At 41.2% G+C, this 12958-nt stretch overlaps 1 protein-coding gene across 2 annotated transcripts in view; it reads right to left on the reverse strand.

Annotated features, from left to right (window-relative positions):
• The window catches only part of rbfox1 (RNA binding fox-1 homolog 1), a 195769-nt gene that overhangs the window by 151475 nt on the left and 31336 nt on the right, over positions 1 to 12958 (reverse strand). The window lies entirely within an intron of this gene.

Genomic DNA, 12958 nt, shown 5'->3' on the forward strand with positions numbered 1-12958 from the left:
TCAGTGACTGTATCATTTTCAACCGTAACATGCTGAAAGCGGCTAATGTATCATTATGATATAGCAGATTGGCTGCAATGCTCCACAGTATTTCACAGTACATTAACCTTGTGTACCAAAAGTATTATGACCTCATCAGAATGAATTTATCATATAGCGAGTCAATACACAATGCTAGACCTCAATCATTACAGTTTTCGGCACACGCATAATTCATTCACGTTGGCATGGAAAAGCCTGCTGTTGCTTCTCTAATGTAGCAGAAACTTCTAATACTTATGCATTAATGCCATGTTGTGATGCTCCAATGTACGAAAGTTTCAATAAGTTTTAACTGTTATTTTCACTAACTGAGGTATGTTTGAAAATGCAGTTAAAAATTAAATATTGCTTTCAATAGACAAAATTAATTATTTACATTGTTTGCCATCCCAGTGTTCTCTCAAACAATGAGTACAATTATTTCCAAAACCAGTCTTTTATTATAATAGGCTTAACTGTCCATAATGGTTTTGAAAATAATAATGTCTAGATTATCCCTCCAACTTGAGGCACTGTTGAGATCAATAATCAGGTGGAGATCACCCGTGTTTCATAAACAGTGTTTTGTGAACACTCCTTTTAGAACTGTAATCTGATACATGGCACCGGTCTTCAGATATCCTGCTCACCTATGGTAATTGTTCCTCCCCGTTCAACCCACCTAAAAATGTTACTGAAGCATCTGCACCTTGACTTACTTGAGTACGTTCAGTGCGGGTTCCAGTTCTTTTGTGGACCTTGCATATTCACTTCAGTCCCACAATCAAAAATCCTTAACACTCTTTCAATCTTTTTTTTTAATATAAATCGAGTTTTATAGAACACAATCCAATCAGTCCCACAATCAAAAATACATCAAGCTAAAATAAGGAGAAAAATCGTTCTGCCAACAATCTTGGACTCATTAACTTGTGGATCCCAATCCAATTCAGGCTGTCTCCTCACGCCTTAATGTCTGGTGTAGTATCTCCAGAGGAATTTTTTTTTTACGATGAACTGGATAACAGCAACCAAAGTGCTCCAGGTTCTCGAAGTACGAGTTCACTTTCCATGTTATTTTTGGGCCGCTTCCTTTGGCTCATTTCCCCACCCCCTCCAAATGTTAAATGGAACTCGAGTTCAGTAAAACTTCATTTCCCACGGTCTTATGAGCAGTGGTCTGAAAGCACATTATCACTTCCAAACTGATTGTGACACCTTGGTGAATTCATCACCAGTGGGAATTTTGTGAATTGCGCTCATTTTCCATTTTTTGAGGAGGGCCCAGAAGTTAAGCTGGGTCATTAGAATGTGAGGAGATGATTGGCACATCCACATGTTTCCATCTTTTTCAAGAACTGCTGCAGAATGCAGGTCCTCTAGTGATCCAGAAAGTGTAATTTAAAAAAAGTTATTTTAAGTAAATTGAGATTAGGTTACTCACCAATGATGGATGGGCACTGAGACCTAAAACGTTTCATCCCTTTTTGTGTGAATAAGCCATTGCCAGCTATAATTACCACACTGCACTGAGTTAAGCTCATAAGTGTATCAAGGGATATTTTTAGAGCAACTTTTGAGGTTACATTTTAAAATCAGCTACATCAGGGCATATTTTCCATTCAGTAATGGGTCAAAGAGTTTAAATTTGTGCACAATTTGCATTGGAATCACTGTCAAAATAGAAATTTTACTCCAAAATGCAATTTAAAAAATCGCAGTAATACTTATTATCCAAATTAAAAGTAAAACCCAACCAAAAATATTGTCACATAGTTTGGATCTTGCCTGTGCATTTATGTACAAATCCAACCATCTATTACAAATACAGACAACCTTTATTATACTACTTCAATTTAAGAATGAGTTTATACTGAAGACAAGTTGGTTCACAGTACTGTGATGGTACAGATTCTATCACCAATGTGTACATGTACAGATTGTAGTGTAGGATGACTGTGTAGCCCCCCCCTACTGGCAGGTCTTAAAGGATTGCTCCTCGCCAGACCAGGTCATCCTGGACTGGTCGACCTACTTGTGATATGCTCCAGTCTTTTCATTCATAAAAGCCTTGGTTTGGATCAACGAGTCTTTGGTTCTTTCGACGCGGTCTACAAATAAATCAGTGGTTTTCAAACTGTCCCCCTAAACTCACATTCCTCCTTAAGTAATCCCTGTGCCATCAGTACTCCGTGATTGGTAAGAGATTGTGAGTGGGAAGGGAAGGTTGAGAACCACTCTTCTGGACCCAAATGTTACTGAAAGATTTTGCTTGAGAAAAATTGCCATTGGCCCGTTTCCTTCGGAGTTATGAAACCGTGCTCATAACGAGTCAATGAGGTACAATTAAAACAGTGGTTTTCAAACCTTTTTCTTCCCATTCACATCCCACCTTAAGCCATCCATTATCAACCATAGTGCATTTATGGCATAGGGATGGCTTAAGGTGAAATGTGAGTTGGGGGGGGGGGGTGGGGAGGCAGTTTAAAAACCACTGCACTACATAAATTGACTACTTAGAGTGATCTTAAATTCAGCAAAAACACTCAATCAATTGAAGTTTGAGAAGATTTGGATCATATGACAACATGAAATGAGCATTACATTGAACAACTTCAGGTTACAGATGGGGAGCAGTTCGGGCACATGCTCACTCTTTGGTCAAGCCTGAAGTGATGGTTATGTATCGTTATCTTTGTTCTATAAAGTACACTGTTTGATCCGTTGAGTTTCCCCAGAATTGTGTTTTTATTACATTGAACATGCAACATGGCTCAAACTCTGATCTGTAAACCTGGGCTGGCCAAGGCTGGCCACATCCTTTGGGATGTGATGGCAAATTACAGCTTTTTCTCCTGCACAGTGACCCAGAGAATCTGAGAATGCACCAAAGGTCAAATGTGCATGCATCTGCCTTCCCCCTTTACCCCTTGGTCTCATCATTGAATCCCGAGGTGCTATTGAACACTTCGGTACCAAGGGGCAGGATGCACTCTATTTCTCACCATTCAATCTCTCTGTGCTCCAACCGTGATGTTTCTCCAATCATTAGAACAAAGTCATTTAAGACGCAAGATTAGATGTGGCATTCCCAAAATATTCATGGCAATATATATTTGATTTTTAAATTAATCATACGTTGTGTTATTATTTTCAGTTATTTCTTTTTCTGAGCTATTTTCAAATGTTTCAACTTGCCACAAGCACCTGGAGAGAGTGACACTCCATTGAGGCAGCTGATGGCCAGAGCTTTCATTCCTATCAGATGAAGTTTCATCACCTCTTGCGTCCATCTGGGCCTCCAAGGATAGGAACTGTGAGGCCAGAAAAAAGGGTCTGGCACATGCAAAGGTCATTGGTGGCAGGCTGGATCAGGATGTTGCAGGCCATTGCAGAGCTGGCGTCTGCGGTGATGTAAAAGACTCAAGGCATGGTTTTAAAAAGGTGAGAGTGCTCTCCTGGTGCCGCCACTGAGACTTACTGCTCAAGCAGCATCTAAAATAGATGACCTGGTTACTTATTGCACTTTTGATGGTAGAACCTTGCTCTCCACAAACAATTCAACTGAATTGAATTCAAAATAAACTTGAGGAACAAAACGTCAAATTCCACCCGTGCAGCCTGGTATGAACATAGAATTTTCTAATTTTAGGTGATGAGCCCTCCCCCACTTCAGCTCTTCCCTTCCTCATCCTTTTGTTGTTGCCCTTCCCAAACCCTCCATCTATTCTCATAGCCTCTTTGGTTCTTCCCTCCCCCCAACCCCATCTCCCCACTGGATTCTTCTGCTCGCTCTTCTTCCACCCCATCCTCCTCTTCCTTCCTTCAGTTCCATCTGGTCCCTCTTCATACCACCATTCTCACCCTCTTTCCCTTTTGCTGAAACTTCCCCACGACAATAACTTATCACAGAGCAAAATTTCATATACATCACCTTACAATAATAAAAATAGTGCATGAAAAGTTAAGGTAAGGCAGGGTCTTTGCTTCATTGATCATTCAGGAATCTGATGGCAGTGGAGAAGAAGCCATCCTTGTGCCACTGAATGCTCATCTTTAGGCTCCTGACCTTATTTCCCCTGGTAGCTGAGTGAAGATGGCATGGCCTGGGTGGTGGGGATCCTGGAGGATAGAGGCTGATTTCTTAAAACACCACCTCTTGTAGATGTCCTCAATGGAGTGAAGTCTGGTGCCCATGATGTCGCAGGCCAAGCTAACAACCCTCTGGAGTTCTTTCTTGACCTGGCCGTTGGCTCCTCCATACCAGACAGTGATACAACCAGCCAGAATACTCTCCATGGTACACCTGTAGAAGTTTTTGAAAATCTTTGTGACATACTGAAACACCTCACCAAGATTAGCCACTGGTGATCCTGGTTTGTGATTGCATCAACATGGAAGCTCCAGACAGATGCTCAGTGATGTTCACACCCTGGAATTTGAAATTTTTGACCCTCTCCACTACTGAGCCCTTGATAAGGATTGGATCATGTTCTTCTGACTTAATTACCAATTAGCGAGGCGCCGTCCAACCGATCTTCATACCTTCCTCTCGTGACTTCCAATATTCCATGCTTTCTCCATAGATATGATTTCCCCCTTCCTCCCATTACCTCCCATCCCCATATTGATGTCCATATTTGGAAACCAATCACAAATAAAACCGACCTTGTTACCTCAGCTTTGTGTTCGCTGTCCTGATGGTTTCAAAAGTTAGCAGGTGGTATATTGGAATTGATAAAAGTTTGAGAAACAATTTGATTTCACAAGTCCTTGGTTACTTTGTTGGAGGCCATCTGGAACTATTTTTGATGGCCTTAGGAAAGATGTTACATGAGAAATTGTGCAGATGCTGGGGTCGAATGCAACACACAGAAAAGCTAGAAAGGTTCTATTTTCTCCAGGTTCAGACGTGCCATTAATCAGCTCCTCTGTGGTTTATTCTTCTATGCAAAAAAAATGTCTTCAGCTAGCACCATCTGGAATGAATGTATTTCATTCAACAGTCAAATTCTTTGCTGTCAGTGTACAGCTGAGAGCACAACTGTCAGAAATATCACTTCAACGATGCATTCCTCTCGTCAACCACCAGTGCATCCACATACATCCTGAAGAAGACACAGTGCAAGACTCTGATCGAGGGATGTAAAATCTTGCTGTTGCCTGGGTGGCTACATGACTAGTGTCAACAACCCATCTACTTTGAAATTGAGAAAAGTAGGGGCATTCCATCTCCATCAAGCATGGCTGCCTTTTTTTGAGAGGAAGTAATTAAATTGGCATCTTTGCTGATCAACAAAGCTGTCATCTGTTTGAAAAGCTCATGGACAACACATTCCTCCCATTCATTTGAGAATGTGGGGAAGAAAAAGGTAGAGGCTTAGTGGATGGAGGTTTCAGTGGCCCAGACTATCAAGGTCAGTGTCACACTTCTGAAAGTTAAATCTCAACTTCAAAGTCAGCAAAGCAGCTTGATGATTTGTTTCAAGCTTTTGTAAAATACCAAGATTTACCACATCTATTGCAGCCGACAATGACAAATGGTATCTTGTCCACTCGGAGTTTATGGAGCCTGAACTCCTTCAATTGTTGGCTGAAAAAATGCCCAAGACCCACTGCGATGGCAGTAGGATAATGATAAAGACACAGTGCGGTTGGTGGAGCGGTTAGCGCAAGGCCTTTACAGCACCAGCGATCGGGACCGGGGCTCAAATTCCACCCCCCCCTGTCTGTAAAGAGTTTGTATGTTCTCCCCATGTCTGTGTAGATTTTCTCTGGCGGCTCCGGTTTCCTCCCACTATTCGAAATGTACCGGGGGTTGTGGGTCGATTGGGTGTAATCGGGCAGCATGGGCTTGTGGACTGTAATGGCCTGTTACCGTGATGTATGTCTAAATTTACATTTTTTTAAAAAATCATGATTGTGTATCGTCTGAATTTTGCATCCAGTCATCTGTCTGACACACTTGCTTTCATCAATGCACTTTTTCAAGCATGAAATACTTTATTTAGGGCACTTAAAAATAACCTCTAACATTCATTTCACACTGGATTGGCAGCCACTGTACATCTTGCACTTCCTGACTTGTTATTCATTGAGCTCTTCAATGAGTATATAATCCTCACTTTTTTTTTACATCTGCTGAACTATTAATAATGAATCATTCAAGTCCATTCAATTTATTTTCAGTGATCTTTAAAATTCTGTTAATAAGCAGATACGTAACATATGTGCAAAAATCCGTACTTACAAATAGCTCGCCACAGAAGCAAATGCATGTTGCAAACTGGACCCCAGTGATTCTAATACAGTCTCAGTTTGTGGGGACTATGCAATCGAGAACTACCAATAACAGAAATCAGGAACTAATGGCGGCTGAATTTTTCTTTCTGGGTTCTCTGTGTTTTTGACACATGAACATGCCAGGACATAGGTGGTGATGTTCATCAGTAAGGAGGAAGTGAAGAGCATTTGCCCACTCACGATGAAGCAGGCCCTCACACACGTGGTAGAGTGGCCATTCCAAAGGAGGACATGGAGATAGGTTACCATATATATTTACAGTGTGATTTCATTTGTTGCTTTTGCAATACTGTTTAAATTAAATGATATTGGAAAAACACTAAATATATATGGTAACCCATGACCATGTCCTCTTTTGGAATGGCCACCCTAACTCCTTGCCTCCGCACATCAAAAGCGGCCTGCCTGAGTGGCTTCCAGCCCAGGGAAGAGAAAAATCAGGAAACTGCGGATGCCAAAATCTGGAGGAGAAAAAAAAGCAGCATTGTGGAAGGAGGAATGACAAACAATTTAGGTTCAGGACCATTGGGAAAGAAAGAAATTCATGCAACCTGCTAAGTGTTTCCAGCATTTTCTGCTTTTGTTTCAGCCATAGAAAGTGCACTGCGGATGGACAACTTGAAACATTAACTCTATTTCTCACTTCACAGATGCTTTCTGGCCAACTGAATATTTCCTGTGTTTTAGATATTTTTGCATTTCCACTTTCATTGCATTCAATTTTAGAATGGCCAATTTTGAGGTAAAATCTTACCCCTCAAACAGGGAATCTACTTTTGAGTCTGAGCACCATCCACAATGAGACCAGCCCATGCCACTTCTTTGTTTGCAAAACTCACCCAACACCTTTAAGGCTCAAGGTTCTTTTTATTGTCACGTAATATTAAAAATATGTAGACTTCTGCCTGCTGTAAGGCAGATAGAGTTGGCATTAGCATTGGCTGGCACCTCTTGCAGAGAGAAAGAGAAGCAAAAGAGAATCCCTTCAGAGTCACTGAGCGTCTGGATTCACCTCCAGCGGCTACTGCAGCTGGCACAGATTCCTGTTCAGTTCATTGGCAACTCGAGCTCCAAATCCAAACTTCCGACACAATCAGGATGCCTTCAGCAACTGAGGCCTTTCAGGAGCCCTTTTTACTCTCAGCACCGCTCGTGAATCCTTGCTCCCATACAGAGTTCCAATGAGCCAGAGTCCAGCAGCCCATACAGATTGCCTGAATGAAATGCTGTGTGGATCCTTCAGCCGTTGAGCCCCTCGCTGCCATGGTCACTATCCTGTAGTACTTCTCCTTCTCAACCCGGGGCGGGGTGCCCTGCGCCGGTCCACTGCCCCCCCAAAGTCTGTAGCCACTGCCGAGCACCAGCCTCATCATCACGGGCACAGACCTTGGGGTTGCAGGATTTTACAAACACCAAGGGCTCCTTTAACAGGTCATTAAAACCTATGTGGTGTTGCCCCCTGCTCTGAGCAGAATATTATAATCACTCCCTCAGCACCCAACCCATGCATCAACTGGAGACCCATTCCTCACTGTCCCCTCACCCCAGGTTTCTCGACATTGCCAGGGCAAACACCCCAGAAGCACTTTGCATGCATTATGCTAATGGTATATCTTGCATTGTCAGCGAGAACTTGAGTTTACATTCCTGTCCCAGTGTGTTTGAAGAACAGTGAATTAAAAATATTATAATAAGCACAACCAAGTTAATATCCTGCAAGTTATGGAGAATAATGAGAAGTAGATGGTGGCAAGTATTAGAAAAGTTGGAAAATTTGCCAGTAAGCTGCATGGTCATTTGAACGCAGCAAGCTGGAAGTCATTCATTCTCAATGGAATATTCAAGCACATAACTGCAGCAGCAGATTGCATGTCAGAATACATTTGATTTCCTTTTGTCAGACCACATTACAAGCTCTGTGCCCAATTTTGAACACTAAAGAGTGAGCAAGGCATTTCATTGTAAACGTCTCACCAGCTAATCTCCTTGTTGGAGTTTAGATGGGCTTTCCAGCGAAAGGGAGCTTTTTATTGATTGAAGTGATTTTCAAACAGAAAACTTCACCTGAGCTGAAGATGGACCATCCTCCCAAACTAATCACCTCCTCCTTCAAAATTTGCCTGGCTTCCTTTGAGTGCATCCACGCTCTGTATCTCAAGCTCTTTTTGGGAGAAAGGCTCAACTCTCACCGCTCCTGAATTTCTTGAGATTCACGAACGACTATAACATCCAGAATTTAAATGGTTCGTCGAAGAAAGTTTATCGAGGATTTATTTGCATTTGACAAAAATCATATATTAGAGATTAGTAAAAGATCGAGCACGACTTTGCATCATCATTCAGTGTTAATAAAATACAACAAAATCAAAATCTGTAATCATAATATTGACAGGCCACAGAAGTCTTTATGGCAATTACTACCTTGACAAAACCTTGACTTCCATTCAGGTAATTGTGAACATGGTTTGTTTTACTTTGGACCCATCTCTGCCTTCGCTTTTGGCCTATTGAATCATCTCACGACATCAACAGGAGTTTTCCCACAGAGAAGTATAAAGTGGTCTTTTACCACATGAATTTTTTGAATAAAATGTGCAGAATTCTCAGAGCAAAATATATACAAATGTAAATTCTGCTTGGCAAGAATTTATTGCCAACGTGGAGTTATGTTTTTTTAAAAAAAGAACAGATAGATTTTCTGAGCTGTTTCTTATTTTGCGTTATAAAACTAAAAATGTGTCATTTATGTTAATAGATTTATCCACCAATGGAATACTTTCAAATCAAATCTAAACATAATTTAAAATAACTCTTACAAGAAATTCTTTTCTACCTTTGACCCTCCAGTCACTACAAACATTTCTGAAACCATTCAACCAGCTCAGTCACATCACTGCTTCCATCTTTGTTTTCCTCGACCCTATTAAAACTAGTCATCCTTCTCATGTTCACCATACCCCCCCCCCGCCCCCACCACTTTTTCTTCCCTCTGCCATAAAAATAAGAACTGCAGACTTAAACGATCAGAATCGACTGCCATTTTATTTGCTCCAAGTTGGATCTGGATGCACCACTCTGCCAAATACTTCATATTTTCAGGAGTAACAACACAATCCACAGGTCTGTCTACTTAATGGCTTTCCTCTACTCTCACTTTCAACAAGTATGAGGGGATTGTAGGCTTTCCTGTGGCCGCCCATTAAGAAGCTTTGTTATTCACCTTTTTCCTGGCCCACAATTCCTATAAATCCACCCATTCCAAAACATTTCTCCAGCTTCACTCAAACTCCTTGTCAGATCCCTCTTGACCATGAGTTATGCTTCCTGGTGCCTCGAACTTATTCACTCCAAAAATAACTATTAACATTTAATAACTATTAACAATGTTAGCTGATAATATTAATGGCTCACCCTCCTCATTCCTTGCCACTCCACCACCTTTGGTCCCTTTACAAATAACCTTCCAACCCTCAAATCTTTGGGTAATTGGCGGGGGGTGTTGTGGGGAGGTAAGGGGCACCTGTATGAAATGTGCAAACGCCACACAGTCCATCCCCAAGATCAGGATCATGCCCAAGCCTGGAGCTGAGAGGCAGCCACCCTACCAGCTAATGCACTATGCCAAGGAGGCAGATTTTGTTATTTCAGTATAGTTATTCTTTGAACTCCTCTGCTGGTCACATTGCTTTAAACTATAACGGTGGTTAAATCTGGGCCATCATAATATGGTCAATATCATAACAGAGTAAAGCCCCTGCTATCCAGAATTCAATCAAGCAGCAAAAAATTGCGGAAAATAAATAGGTTCAAAAAAAAAATGCAGACGTGTAAAATCGATGCATCCTGCTGTTAGTTCACCAATCACGCAACATGCAAACTCAGACAACTGGAAAACTTACTGATCCAGCGTCTACAAATCTCCATGGGTACCAGATATTGGGGGTTCTACTGTATTATCACAACATCACTATATTAGACAGTGCATTTAGTGTCGCGGTTAGTGCAGTGCCATCATAGCACCAGCAAAGCAGGTGAAAATCCGATCCTGTCTGTACGGAGTTTGTACGTTCTTTCTGAGCTTGTGCGGGCTTCCTCCAGGCTCTCCAGTTTCCTTCAAAATGTACGGGGGTTGTAGGTTAATTTGGTGTATTTGGGCAGCATGGACTCATGGACCAGAAGGTCCTGTTACTGTGCTGTAGGTCTAAAATAAGTTTAAAATTTAAAAAAAAAACATTACATGCGCAGGTTTCTGGTTAGTCAAACAGTTTTACAGTTAACATTTGAAACTGCTTTTGTTAAAAAAAAATGGAAATTTGCAATGGAATAAAACAAAATGCCTCAAACTAAATATGGTCTGTCCAGCTCCAATTTGAAATTTGCCAAACACATCACAACAATAGCTGAATATCTCCTTAAGTTATGGTAAATGTAATTAGTACATTTCAAGGGACACTTTTTTGCTTCTCCTTCTCTCATATTGTGAGGGGCATCAGGCAACGCTAATAATGGTTATTTGTCTGCCTTACGACAGGCAACGGTTAAAGTCTATCGTGCATGTTCTATTTTCAATGTATTGTTACGTGATAATTAAAGGAACCTTGAACTTCGATAAACACAACGTATGAATTGTCCTGCATCATTTTGCTCTCCTTGAGGTTCAGAAAGAATGTGATAGGCTTCTCATCCTTTTCTGAAATTTCTCCAATGATTCCATGTACATCATATATGTCTTCTTTCTTTGGCTTGGCTTCGCGGACGAAGATTTATGGAGGGGGTAAATGTCCGCGTCAGCTGCAGACTCGTTTGTGGCTGACAAGTCTGATGCGGGACAGACAGACACGGTTGCAGCGGTTGCAGGGGAAAATTGGTGGGTTGGGGTTGGGTGTTGGGTTTTTCCTCCTTTGTCTTTTGTTAGTGAGGTGGGCTCTGCGGTCTTCTTCAAAGGAGGTTGCTGCCCGCCAAACTGTGAGGCGCCAAGATGCACGGTTTGAGGCGAGATCAGCCCACTGGCGGTGGTCAATGTGGCAGGCACCAAGAGATTTCTTTAGGCAGTCCATGTACCTTTTTGTTGGTGCACCTCTGTCACGGTGGCCAGTGGAGAGCTCGCCATATAACACGATCTTGGGAAGGCGATGGTCCTCCATTCTGGAGACGTGACCCACCCAGCGCAGCTGGACCTTCAACAGCGTGGACTCGATGCTGTCGGCCTCTGCCATCTCGAGTACTTCGACGTTAGGGATGAAAGCGCTCCAATGTGACTTCCACTCTAACCTCTGCCAATACCCTGCTCATTGTTCCAATGCAGTTTAAATTAAGGCACCTCATCTCCTGAGCCAGAATTAGCCCCGAGTTCAAGAAGTTTCTGATAATAAGCATTCCAGCACTGCCCTCTTTCTTCAGTAAATGCAAAGAAGTTTCCTGCATTTTCACCTCATATGACTTTGAACACTCGCTTCTTTTGTCATACAAATCTCTTTGCCAATCCTCCCTCCTCTTTTTCTGCAGTTTAAAATCTTATTAAGCAACTTTTTTGTCAGTTTGGACGAGAGATCATCAAACTGAAACCTTAAATGTGTTTCATAGTCTATGCAGTTTTTGTAACACTTTCAATATTTATTCATTTTTAAGGAACAAGTTTAAAAGAAACCATGGAAATTACATTATACAAGTTAAAGAAGCCCACAGGATCAAGCTAATACTGAGGGTTGACATCAGGAGGTTATCATTTACAGAGTTATGGGCAGATATTAATGGAATCCTAGATAAAATATACAAGAAAGAAATTACTTTCATTCCTGTTGTGCCTGTCATATCCTCAGTACATTCCAATGATTCACAATTAATTTAATACTCTTTGAAGTTTAATCATTTCATTCATGGGATGTGTATGTCGCTGGTGAGAGTAAACTAGCATCACATGAACGGAATGTTTCTTTGCAAAAGAGAATTTCATTCAAAGAGGAGGATATAAAAGCAGCTCCAAAATGAAACAGGTTTCAGAGGAAGAGATTTTTGATTCACTTTCATGGCCATTTGGATGCAAGGATATTATTTAATACATCTTGGGTGGGTCCGTTGAGAGCTCTTGTAAAGAATTGTTGTCAGTCAACAAAACTGCATGCTTCACTCCAGAATCATTTAGAAGTCTTGAAATTGGTCAACCAGGACTCACATGTAGAGGAATGCAGTTTGATAAGATCTGCAAGAAATATCACTCAAAGGTACAGGAAATAATTACTAGAACTTATCTAGAACAGTGGGCCTTCAAGTGACAACCTTAAAGTAGCAGGAAAACTATTAAACCATAATTCACAGACTGTCCAACCTCACAAAGGATAAATGAAAATTAGAGCTCATGTCTTTGACACAAGCTAACAGTGAGAAGAAATACCATCAAGATAATGGACACTGAAAAGCATCGCTTTGAACAAAGAGCCTCTCTCCTGATTACTTCTTGGCTATTCATAGGTAACATGTATCTAATCTATTAAAGTTCAGGTAATGTAATATTACAATGACAACTATATCGAGTTGTGTGACTTTTACGAACATGAGTACGGTATTGCAGATTTAAGTGAATTGATTTAAAATTCATGATTCCACTCAATAAGAACAAGAGAGAAGGAGATTATTA

Source organism: Narcine bancroftii, chromosome 12, assembly GCF_036971445.1.
Source record: "Narcine bancroftii isolate sNarBan1 chromosome 12, sNarBan1.hap1, whole genome shotgun sequence".
NCBI lineage: Eukaryota > Metazoa > Chordata > Chondrichthyes > Torpediniformes > Narcinidae > Narcine > Narcine bancroftii.